The sequence below is a fragment of the Alligator sinensis genome, unplaced genomic scaffold, assembly GCF_000455745.1.
Source record: "Alligator sinensis unplaced genomic scaffold, ASM45574v1 scaffold366_1, whole genome shotgun sequence".
NCBI classification, from domain to species: domain Eukaryota; kingdom Metazoa; phylum Chordata; order Crocodylia; family Alligatoridae; genus Alligator; species Alligator sinensis.
The window spans coordinates 3,133,832-3,144,997 of record NW_005841851.1 but is presented as its reverse complement, the minus strand read 5'-3'; the positions used below and the strand labels follow the sequence as shown (position 1 = coordinate 3,144,997).

General features: G+C 43.1%; 1 long non-coding RNA gene across 1 annotated transcript in view; it reads left to right on the top strand.

The window, feature by feature from the left end:
• The window catches only part of LOC102379985, a 78,413-nt gene extending 67,253 nt beyond the window's left edge, over positions 1 to 11,160 (top strand). The window contains exon 3 of the long non-coding RNA XR_003095626.1: positions 9,989 to 11,160. This is a non-coding gene — a long non-coding RNA (uncharacterized LOC102379985). The remainder of the gene's footprint in view (positions 1 to 9,988) is intronic.
• The last annotated feature ends 6 nt before the right edge of the window (positions 11,161 to 11,166 follow it).

The window sequence follows — 11,166 nt, the reverse complement described above, 5'->3', positions numbered from 1 at the left end:
GGAATGCTGCATCTCTGTTATAGCCGGAGCGGACGTTCTGGGGCCGCACCAGGGACTTTGTATGCATGTGTTGCCCGACATGGTAATTGTCACCCTCCCTTTTCTATGCATATTACCTGGGCTCCCATCAGGAAGGGCCACTATCAAGGGGCAGATCAGCTCCAAATGTTGCTTTGGTGCTGTGTGCTTCTGTCCAACCTGAAACCATTTAAGCAGGAAGGGGAAAATTTTGATCTGATTTCACCTTCCATACATGATGACATTAAAGGGAGTTTCCCTCACATGAAGCTACCAGGATCAGTGTCCTTTGGCCCATAATATGCTGGCACTGGACCTGGATCCCAGGTCACATTCTGATTTCAAGTGTGCCAGTGTAAATCTGAACTGATTTGCCTGATTGCAGCTGAGTATCTCTGATTTTTCTGCCATGTCAATGAGGTTGAAATTTGCCCCATGTCCTTAAGTGAAGGAGTCATTAAATTGTGTTGTGAGAAAATAAGCTGGGGAATATTTTATGGAGCCCTGGAAAGCGGGAACAGCGTCTCCCTCCTAATCTGGGGCTTTCTCCAATAATTTTTTTCAAAGTTCCAAGAAAAAGACAACAGTGTGTGCCGTGAGAAACACAGTTGGTCTTCCCGAAAGTAACTGGCAATCAGATTTCTGCAGACCTAGTTTTTAGGTTTTTATCTCTGGAACAAAATATGAAAGAAACTAGTGAATGAAAATGAGAACATATAGTCTTGCCATTTATATTCTTAAGTGGAAAATGCACATTTTTAATATATGGCAGAAAACAATACTGTTTTATATATTAATCTTGGTTGCCAAAATAAAAAGAGGTGTCCAAGTGAAGGAACTTGTATATAGTGTGTATACACTGGTAGGGAGCAGGCATTCAAGTAACGGGACCGGTATGTGCAGCTGAGTCTGTCACCATACAGGTGAAGGGGGCAGCCCCTTAGACCTGAAAATGAAGGCCCTATTTCACTGATGTCCTGGTCATTTTTGTTTTGATCCACCAGGTGTTACCTGGGCAGTTGTATTTAGTGCTTTGCTCCAGGTCTGCACACACTGGCTTATGTGCAGGATTGAAATTAAGAGCACTCCTCATGTATTTAGCTGGGCACAAATTGGTGTGTGCAGATTCAGGGATTTAATCCCCGTTCTCTTTTACGTTCAAGTATTGGATCTGTCTGTGTTCTGGGGCTCAGGACCATTTCTGGGTGAATCTCTCTATGTCCCTTGAGGTGGAGGTCTTTGCAAGCAGGAAAGGTAACTTTATGAACCGGAGGATAAAATTCATGCTGCAATCAACAATATCGGTTTCTCTCCATTCTTTCTTCTCCATACAGCAGAACACCAGGTACAACTAAATTAAATGAATTGAGCCATACTGTTACATTACCTTCTTGTTGTTGTTTCAGAAACAGAGTTAGGGAAGATATTTTGTCATCAGATATCTCAGACCCGCCCCCTACTCCTCTCCCTGACCGAATGGGGACAGGGTGTTAGTTCCTGGGATGTTGTAGCTTGTTCACACCTTTCAGCAAATGCTGAGATCTGTATTTTTCTCCCTGTTGGGAGCAGGAGGAAGAGATGATCCATTCTGTTACCATTATTCCTAAACCAGAAATGGCCACTTGTCACAAATGGCTTGTTCATTTAGTTATAAGATAGGAAAGGTTCCAGTTAACGAGCTCTGTTCTCACTGGCAGTTGTCACCGGAGTCGGAAGGAATTAACCTAGAGCATTTCAAACTGTATACTAAAAACGGAGAGGTGCTAAAAGTTCTGGGACTGCGATTAGGTTAGAAAGGGAGGTATTATCAAAAGAGACATTATCTTAGGAATCAGCAAGAAGTCTGCATGAGAAAGAGATTTCAGCATTTTCTTTGAATGGCTCCTCCTCCTGTCTTGGATGATCATTGTATTTATGGTTGTGGGAATACCTGAGAGAGAAGGGGCCTGGGTCTTTCATTTACTGGTCTTTTGAATCCTGCTCTAGTTTTGACCCAAGGTCGATGGTTATTTAGTAGATGAAGTGAAGTGAGTGTGTGGGTATCAGTGCAGTCCTCACTGGACTAGTGCCTGCTGTAGACAAAAAATGCACCCTAGTTGACTCTAACCAGACCACTCTTCTGGCAGTCTTGGCAGGGAGCCCAGGATGGGATGTGCCAAGGAGACAAGAAGTACATTGCTCCAAATACACTGGTAGGGTAGCACGTGTGTGGGATGCTTGCAGACAGCTGCCTCTGTTGTGCCTGCTGTGGATAAACAGAAGGCTTTAGACTTCAGGGCTGTCGATCCAGCACCATTCACAAGCTAAATTCATATGTGCACATATGAAAGTAAGGATGGCTGGATCCTTTCTGAGTTCCCAACATTTCCACCAAAATCCAATGAATCCCTCGCACATGGGGCTGTGGTATCAATAGAGGGGGGACAAAACAGTGAACTGATATTTCAGTGTATATTGGAGGAATACGGTCTCCTATAATGCGGGGGGAGTTCCACTGCCTACAGCAGGGGTGGGCAAAATGCGGCCCGTGGGCCGGATGCAGCCCGCCAGGCCATTCTACCCGGCCTGCAGGGCCCCTAAAAAATTTAGAAAATTAATATTTATCTGCCCCTGGCTGCCTATCGTGCAGCCCTCGATGGCTTGCCAAAACTCAGTAAGCGGCCCACTGCCCAAAATGATTGCCCGCTCCTGGTCTACAGGAACACACATCAATTCAGCCAGGCTAAGCCCATTAAACCAGTTGCTACCACCCAAGATGTAGAGGAAGGGAATGAACCCACCTTCTCCAAAAAAAAAAAGAAAAAGAGAGGGATGAGTCAGAACTATAAAGTCGAATGAGAAAAAAACCACCCTGTGATTGTTTTCTGGCTTTCCACCATTTTACAAGGGTATGTTTAAAAATGTACCACAGCTATGGAAATTCTGCAGCCATTTCTCAGAAAACCATGAAAGAAGTTGCCACAAATTACTTTAACAAATGTTTCCACCCTCTCCTTTTTGCCTTTTTCCATCTTCTGTTTCTTTTTATTTTACTTATTGCTTTTTTATATATTTATTTTTCTTGCTTTTCAATAGAAAATTGACTTAATTAATCCAGCCACAGTTTCCCTATGGAAAAATGTGTGACTATGCTTTCCAATATATTTGCTTCATGTCTACACTGTACCATCAGAGGGCTAAGCAACAGAGCAGAAAACAATTGTCTATGCCTAAACAGAGCCTGCAGAGACCTGTTGCTAAGCTGCCTGTGATACGAAGCAGAGAAGGCATTATGATGACTCTCAACCTCATGGCATTTGTGTGTGTCTTCACACATTCAAGGCTGCAAGTTTGGATTTTTCATAGACCAAAGAGATCAAACAGCAGGAAATCTAAGTATGCCTCCTACATCAGAGAGTTTGATGCCACCTCCACCTACAGAAGCCAGACAATTTTGTTTTCTTAAGGATTGAATCTGTTGTTAAGCTGCATGCTTTTGAAAGTGGAACATCAAAAATCTGATTGCAAACTGAAATAGGAAAGCTCCTTTATGTCCAATGTGGGAAGAATATATCAATACACATACACAATGTATCTGTAGACTACAGGTACAGACCAGCTGTATAAGGACATAGCTTTCAACTTCAGGTAGAATTAATATATAGTAACAGATCACTCCATATGCTAAAACTTCTGGCCTTGCATGCATATTGGTTGGTGTTCACAGTGCCCAAAGTAAGTTGTGATGTTTTCAAGACAGACAAAGACCTAGGTCTCTGACCTTGTGAACCTGCAGTCTAATTGGTTATGATGCACATCTGAGCTATGGGAGACCTGGATGCAAATCCTTTCTCTGTCACAGCCTTCCTGGGTGACCCTGGTCAAATCACCTGCAGTAAAGTTCACAAAGGGATTTAGGGCTTGTCTACACCAAACTGTGTTCTGTGGATCCCTGGGGTCCTGCAAGAGGTCATCAGGGGTTCCACAGAGTGGTTGTGGGTAATGGAGAAGAGGGGCAAGAGGCAGTGAGCTGCCATTGCCAGACTAGGTTGCTTGGCTCCACGTCTGTCTTTAGGCCACAGGTAGGGGTTCCACGAAAGAAGAAGTGATAAGAAAGGATTCTGTGACTCAAGGAAGTTAGAAAACGACTGGTCTGTACCACCACTGTGTCATGCCTGGAAGCGCTGCTCTGAAGCACACCCTGCCTACTTGCTCCTGCTCAAGCACACACCAGCTTCCAAGAGCACCCAGAGCTGCTCTTAGGCTGTCTGCTTGGGAATTGAGGCACTGAGGTCACTTGCCTCTCTATAACTAATAGGACACCTCCCTGCTGAGCTACTGGGTGATCTGAATTGCTGTTGGGAGGTCCAGCTGCCTGTCAATTTGAGAATCCCCCCTCTACACTTCCTGTGAGGTGTCTAAATTCTAGGTGTCATGACTCCTAAATTAAGGTGTCTTACATGTTGATTATAATCTGGTCCTTAAATCCCATAGACTTCAGTAGGAGTTAGGCACTTGGGGCAGGGGGAGGGGCGACGGTTACAGAAACTCCTATTTCTTCTTTCAGGTGCCTGCATACTTTTGTACACCTGGCCTTCGGGGCATTACACACATGCAGGGATGCAATGCCACAATGCATTGTAAATCCAGCGTGACAAAGCAGACTTGATTGAGTCTGCTGGAGAGCGGAAATGGACACGCTCCAGCAGCCTCCTGAGTCATGTGCATCAGCATCCCCATGCTGAAAAATGGCAGCAGGCCTCTCTGAATTAAAGTTTGTTGAATGAGCTTTAGTTCAGAGTGTCTCAATTCCGTATTTTCAGCGCAAGGGCGCTGCTACACATCATGCTTGGGCGGTTTTGATTAGCATGGCTTGCTAATTAAAGCACCCCCCCACCCCCACCCCCGGCCTCTCAGAGCACATCTATAAATGCCCTCAGTGCCTAAAAATCTTCCTCCTTCCCAAATACTCTATCCTTTACCTGCTCCTCAGGCAGATTTAAACAGCAGCAAGTACAAACTGGTTTTCACTTGCAGTTTAAGTAGTCCCTCCCCCACCTTTTCATACCCCCCCACCCTCCTGCCCGGAAGGCGTGTGTGTTGGATTAGATAGTACCAGTTCTAATCTCTGTGCGCCCTGTAGGCCCAGATATTCCCATGGCAGCACTTCTGCCATATGCTGGGCCATGGGGATCCAGGCTGTCAGTGTTTAACAACAGTGGCTCTGGTCAATTTGACAGGTTATTTTGAACCAAAACAGTTTAAATTGGGAGGAGGATGAAAATGGTAACTTCCCCTTTACTGTAAGCAAGAGAATGCTTTCCCATAAAGGCCATGAGGGTCTAGTAGGTTGAGCAGACGGTTCAGTGTCAAAGTGGTTGGACTGGAATGATCTCTTCAGGTCCCTTCTAGCTTTACTTCTGTGACCTTGGTGTTATCAGCACCACACTCTATGCTCTATTGTCTGTGATCTAAGACTCACGGGTTTCACACCTGGCTTCCCAGCTGACTCATGGTGTGAGTTTAGCTGAGTCACTTGGGCTGGGATTGTCAAAGAGGAAAGTCAAAGTGAGTTGGGAACTTCTGAAGGCACCAGCCTTATCTTCTTTGTGACGCACTTTCTGGTCTGTAACGTGCTTTGAAATTCTCTGGAGAGTCTCCACTGGAAATGACGATTTTAAGATGTGTAAGAGTTAAGACTGTTCAGTAGATAAGCGGTGCCATGTTAAAGGCTTGTTTCATTTGGCCAGGGAGGGAGTTACAGTTGCTGGGAGATGTTTTTAAGGTCATGGTAAGAGGGTAACCGGTTCCAACAACCTGTGGGCATCTTTAGTAAACCACCCTGTGGACAGGATGTTGGTGAGAGAGACAGGTATAAGGGAAATTCCTAGGAGTGAAGACTAAAGGTGTGCTGACTTTTGTGTTTCCAGTGTTTTCAAGGTCCTTGTCCAAAATGCTGATGGGTCTTAAGGCACAAAGATTATTATGCAGTATTCATTTTCTAGTCTTAAAATCATGGGAGTTGGACTCTAGGTAATCTCATGTTCCTTTCCCTGTCTCTAAGCAGTTTCTTGTATGACCACACTAGAAAAAAAGAGAGCTGATGTCCACTTGGTAAGAGGAGCTGTCTGCCCTCTCCCACACTGCACAAATGTGATACTTTTTGTAAGATGATTTTTGCTGGGGGAAGGAAGGACAGTATGGGCTACTGCTGGCTATGGGGTAAAAGGCCTAGCTGAAAACAGACTGTGCGCCCCAAGTACGGTGGTTGGAAAACTTCTGTTTAGAACTGGTTGTCAGTGGAAATTATTTTTGGTGAGAACATTTGTGGAAAATGTCCCATTTTCTCACACAACTGAAAACCTTTGTTCTAAGCAGGTCTGGGAGTTCTGTCTTTTCGACAATTAAGTCAACATTTTCCATCAAAGTGGTGATAAAAAACAAAAAATTCAGCTTTTGTCAAAACTTTCAGCAGAAAAAAGTATTGAGCAGCTGGAGCCCGCAGGCTGTGCTTGTTGTACAACTCCTTGCTTCTTGCTGGAAGGGCCTAGATAGGTAGACAATAGTAGAACTATTGCAGGCAATTTCTGTCTCCTTCCTTTTTTTGCACATCTTCCTCTAGTGAGCTAATTTTAAGTGGGGACAAGAAGAGTTAGTTAATCTCAGCAAGATCAAAAATACCTCCTTCTAGCAGTCTATAAAAGCATGAATGCTGCAGGGAGAAGAATAACTCACAACAACTAATCAGTAGCTTTTACCAGGGTCATGCTGAAATGAGTAAGGGCGTGTGTAGACCGAACGAGGGGCACATGTGCACAACACTTTAAAGTGGGTTAAATGCTTCTGCACTGCTTTAATGGCATTGATGTTTACATGTGTCAGCGGCATATTGCGCATTAATTCTAGCCACTATAGCACATGCGGCAGCATAACACACCTTAAATGACTTGGGGTGCAGCAGAATAAAACACCTCCGAGGCAGTTTAGTTTGCTGCCCTACAGACACGGAGGAAGCACCGGGCTCTGTGCATCTCAGGGGCTGTGCAGGCAGTCCATGCAGGCAGCCTGGCAGCAGCCTGGGAAGGCAGGTTCCACCGAAGGGGAAAAAAAAATTAAGCAGCGAGCCTGATCTCCCCTACCCTGATCCTGCCTGCATGAGCTGTGCAGGGACCTGGTCCTTCCCTCTGTGGCTGTGGGGCCCCCTGGGACCACCTGATCCAGTGCCTGCAGGTGGGTGCTGCCTGGGGGGGCCACCACTGCCATGGAGGAAAACACCAGCTCCCCATCCCCTGCAGCCCAGCGACTGCTCCACCTGCTGGTAGCACACCCTCCCCTCCCTCCTGCCGGAAAGGCAGCTAGGACATGACACAGGGGCTTACTTTGCCTTAAATTGAAGCAGTGTTTTTAAAAATGCACCGCTTCAGTTTAGGGCAAAGTAAACCCCTGTTTTGTCTACACACGCCCTAAGAGGCAAACAGCTGAAGTGATGCAAGGGGAAGTATGAAACCACTACAACTTCTGGCTTGGTCTTTACTGAATCCCACCCCCCAGTCCCGGTCCTTTCCACAGTTGCTGCTTGCTCTGGTTTAGCTGCTTGGTGTTGGCATGTTAAGTCCCCAGATGTCTGAGAGCATAATTTGCACTTTAATAGAACAGTAACCCTAGCACTCAAAATATTAAAAGGTATGAACTTCTCCCACGGGGCATGTGAGCTGATATGATGACATGCAGGGCAAGAGACCTTTTCACATATTCTAATTGTCTTTCCTCTATTTTAATGCTACGTCTTCAGTCTCACGATTCTATTTTTGTCTTGTTTCATATGGCAGGGCTGGTGGCTCTTTTCCGGATTGGGCAACATTCAACACTCCTGATTGCCAGAACACCCATTGGCTGTGCTGACCCTTCTGTTTTTTTTGAAGGGACACGGCCAGTGCTAAAATTCCCTTCCTGTTTCTGGTGCAAATGGTTTTACTGAGCTTTTGCAGTACAGAAACAATTGCATAGTAAACAGGGAAAAAAAATCAGGGGGCAGTGCTAAGCACCATTGGCTGTTTCCAGACTTGTGGAGTATAGCCATGTATTAGGAGTTACCCATCTGGGAGCTGCCAACATTCTGACCTTGTTGCTAAATAAGAAAGGTGTCCTGGGAGTCCCAGTATAGACAAGGCTGAGAACAAGTGCTGTGTTATCAGACTTGGTTTGCATGCAGAGAGGTCTCAAATTGCGTTAGCAACAATCCGCACATGCAGAGGAGTAACTGCAACTAGCAGTGAGTGGAAGGCAGCCAACTGGCACAGAGGGCACAGGACTCAAGGAATGGGCTACTCTAGTATTTTCAACGGGCCATGTAAGATAGGAAAAATCCACTACTTCACCTCTGAAGGGCTAGCGGTAAGTTGTGGGGGTGTTGGTCTAAGGGTCCCAGAGGGCCGAGAGAGCAAGTTCTCTTCCCGATTCTTGCACACTCTTATAAATAGGAATGAATCGGTCTTCTTGTGAAGTGTTGATTAGTTATGTGAAGCCATAATGTTTAGAAGGCTGGTCCTTTAAAATGCAGCAAGGCTCATTGCATTTCTTCTGCTGGCTTTTTTTTAGGTTTGGTAGGGAAGTCTGCATTTTAAGCATTCCTTTTTGCTAATCAGCAGCTTCTCTTACTTCATCCTAGTTCTTTCACTGAACATATTCCCTGACCCCATTATGCCTCTCAGACTCGTCTCAAATCTTTCAAGTGCCTTGTCTCCTGGCCTTTCCCTTCCTATATTGTCCTGACCAAAAGATGGCTTATCCTTTCTCTTGATCTTGATTTTCATCCTAGATTCTCACACCTGTCCTGAGTCCAATTTATTACTTTGGGGAAATCTACTGTTTCTGAATATATATCTTGTTCCTATCTAAATCAACAGATTTTTTTTTTTGTTATTATTTTGGCTGAGTCCAAACCAAGGATTATTCACATGGCAGAGTGAGAAGAACAGTCATCTCAGTAAATATTCCCATGTGTAAGCTCTTCAGGACAAGGACCGTCTTTTTATGCATTTCACAGCACCGAGTGTGCTGGGCCCTCATTTTGACTGGAGAATTTGTCATGATCATAATAGAAACAGAGAGGCCTACATAGGGAGGAAGAACTCAAGTGTTATATAGATTCAGATCTTGTGCAGGTTCTCTGCTAGTATTTCCCTGTTGTTTTCTAAAGAAAAGTTGCCCTAGCCTAAATAGATCCTGATCTATCTATTCTGCATGTGTTTGTGAGCCTGTTCAGCATGTGCTGAAATCCAGGCCCCTTTAAAGCTTCTTAAATTAGCTAGTCTCAAATGCTGAGGCCACAATTTCAAATACTGAGAAATGGAAAGAATGTAGCATATCTATTTTTTCTGGACAAACAATTTTATTTTAGGTAATGCGTCTATACACTGTACATTCAGTCACTGTGGTATATAAGCATAGCTATTTTCATACATAATCTCATAAAGTCCTTTATTTTACAATATTATCTGTTTCAGGGGTCAGGGATGTGGAAAAGGGGGTGTAAAAGGACTATCAAGGTACACAGCGAAATAGATAAATATGCCAAGCTTTTTTCTTATTTTTTTTAAATCAGGCATTTATAAACAAGAAAGCATACATTACTTACATAAAAATAGTTCTAGGAGAGTAGAGTAAGTCATAATATTGTAATTAGCAGCAGCATAGGAGAGACGAGGATAACAAAAATGTGCTGAAATGCTATTGGCTATTATAAATGTAGAGATTTTTTCCTCAATTGAAAAAATGTCATTTTTGTGAATTCTTTTGCTAAAAAAAAATCCCAACAAACAAAACTTCCCTCTAAACATATGGACTGATGGGGGAAAAAAATCAACCTTTTTATAATAAAATATTTTACAATGCAAATAAGGACAAATAAAATGCAAATGATGGAGAAAAGTTAACCCACATTTTAACTTGCAAAATTTTTTTTTGTTTTTGTTTTGCTTTTTCCTAACAGACGGCAAAGGTTTTTCTTAGTTAAAAACACAACTCATAAAACAAGACAACTACCAGGTAAGAAAGTTTTGAAAAAGTAAACACCATATACACTTATAATACAACAGTGTAAAATGAAAAAAAGTATTTACATGTTGAATTTACTTTTTTTTTTTTTTACATTGGCTAGTTCTGTTTCAAAAGCAGAATATTATGTATACTAGTTAGCTGCTCCATAGATATGAATGTTATTGCTGTTGGTTTTTTTTCCCTTCGTTAAATCTTCTTTCAATAAGAAACAGTGAGTAATTAAACTGAATATACAATTATCTAGCTAATATACTTTTAAGTACAGGGAGAGTCAACAGCCTATATAAAACACCTCTTCTCCCTTCTTAAATTCTTAAAGGAAACTAAACAGCAGATGCAATGAGAGAGGATGCAGTGTTGCAGTTTCTACACCTCCTGCAGACCTGGGTGCAAATGGAATGCAGCAGTGGCCCAGTAACAGGTAAGAGTGATTCCATCTCGAAGGGCTAATGTAACTGTTTTAGTGCAATGCAATGGCGCATACATAGAAATTACACACAGAACTCCCTCACCTGGAGGGACCATTACAGAAGCTTCTCCGGCAAGTGTTACCAGCATTGTTAATTGTATGGTCTTGAACATATTCAGATATCCCCTTTCTCAGATTTGTTAATTTATAATTCCTACCCAGGAATTCTGACCTAAAAAAAAATCTGGCGTGCTCTCCTGAGATGTCATGATACTCCTGTTTGGTCAATGAAAAATGCCTTTTGGAAAGACATAAAATAATTGAAAATCAAATCCCATCATCCAAAATTCTCCTATCAGTTGCTGGTGTAGATAGTTTGTTCTCATGGTCTTGCATCCTTCTTTAAATTTCATTTCTTCTCGCTAACTTTAAACCCCAATTCAGAATGCCTTTGCAGGAGATCATTTTCTCTTAAATTAAAACTATTTAGCACTTGGCACTACCTTGAAACATGGTTAAGTTCGGCGCTAGAGGCTATACTCAACAAATATATCATAATGCATATCAAATGAAAAATCAGAACTTTGCAAACAAAGTTTGCATTTTCAGTAGTGAATTTTCTTCCATGCAAATCTTGTCCCAGTTCAGGGGGAAAGTGACATGACTTGATGCTGTTTCTTGATAAAGCCACTCGCTATCTT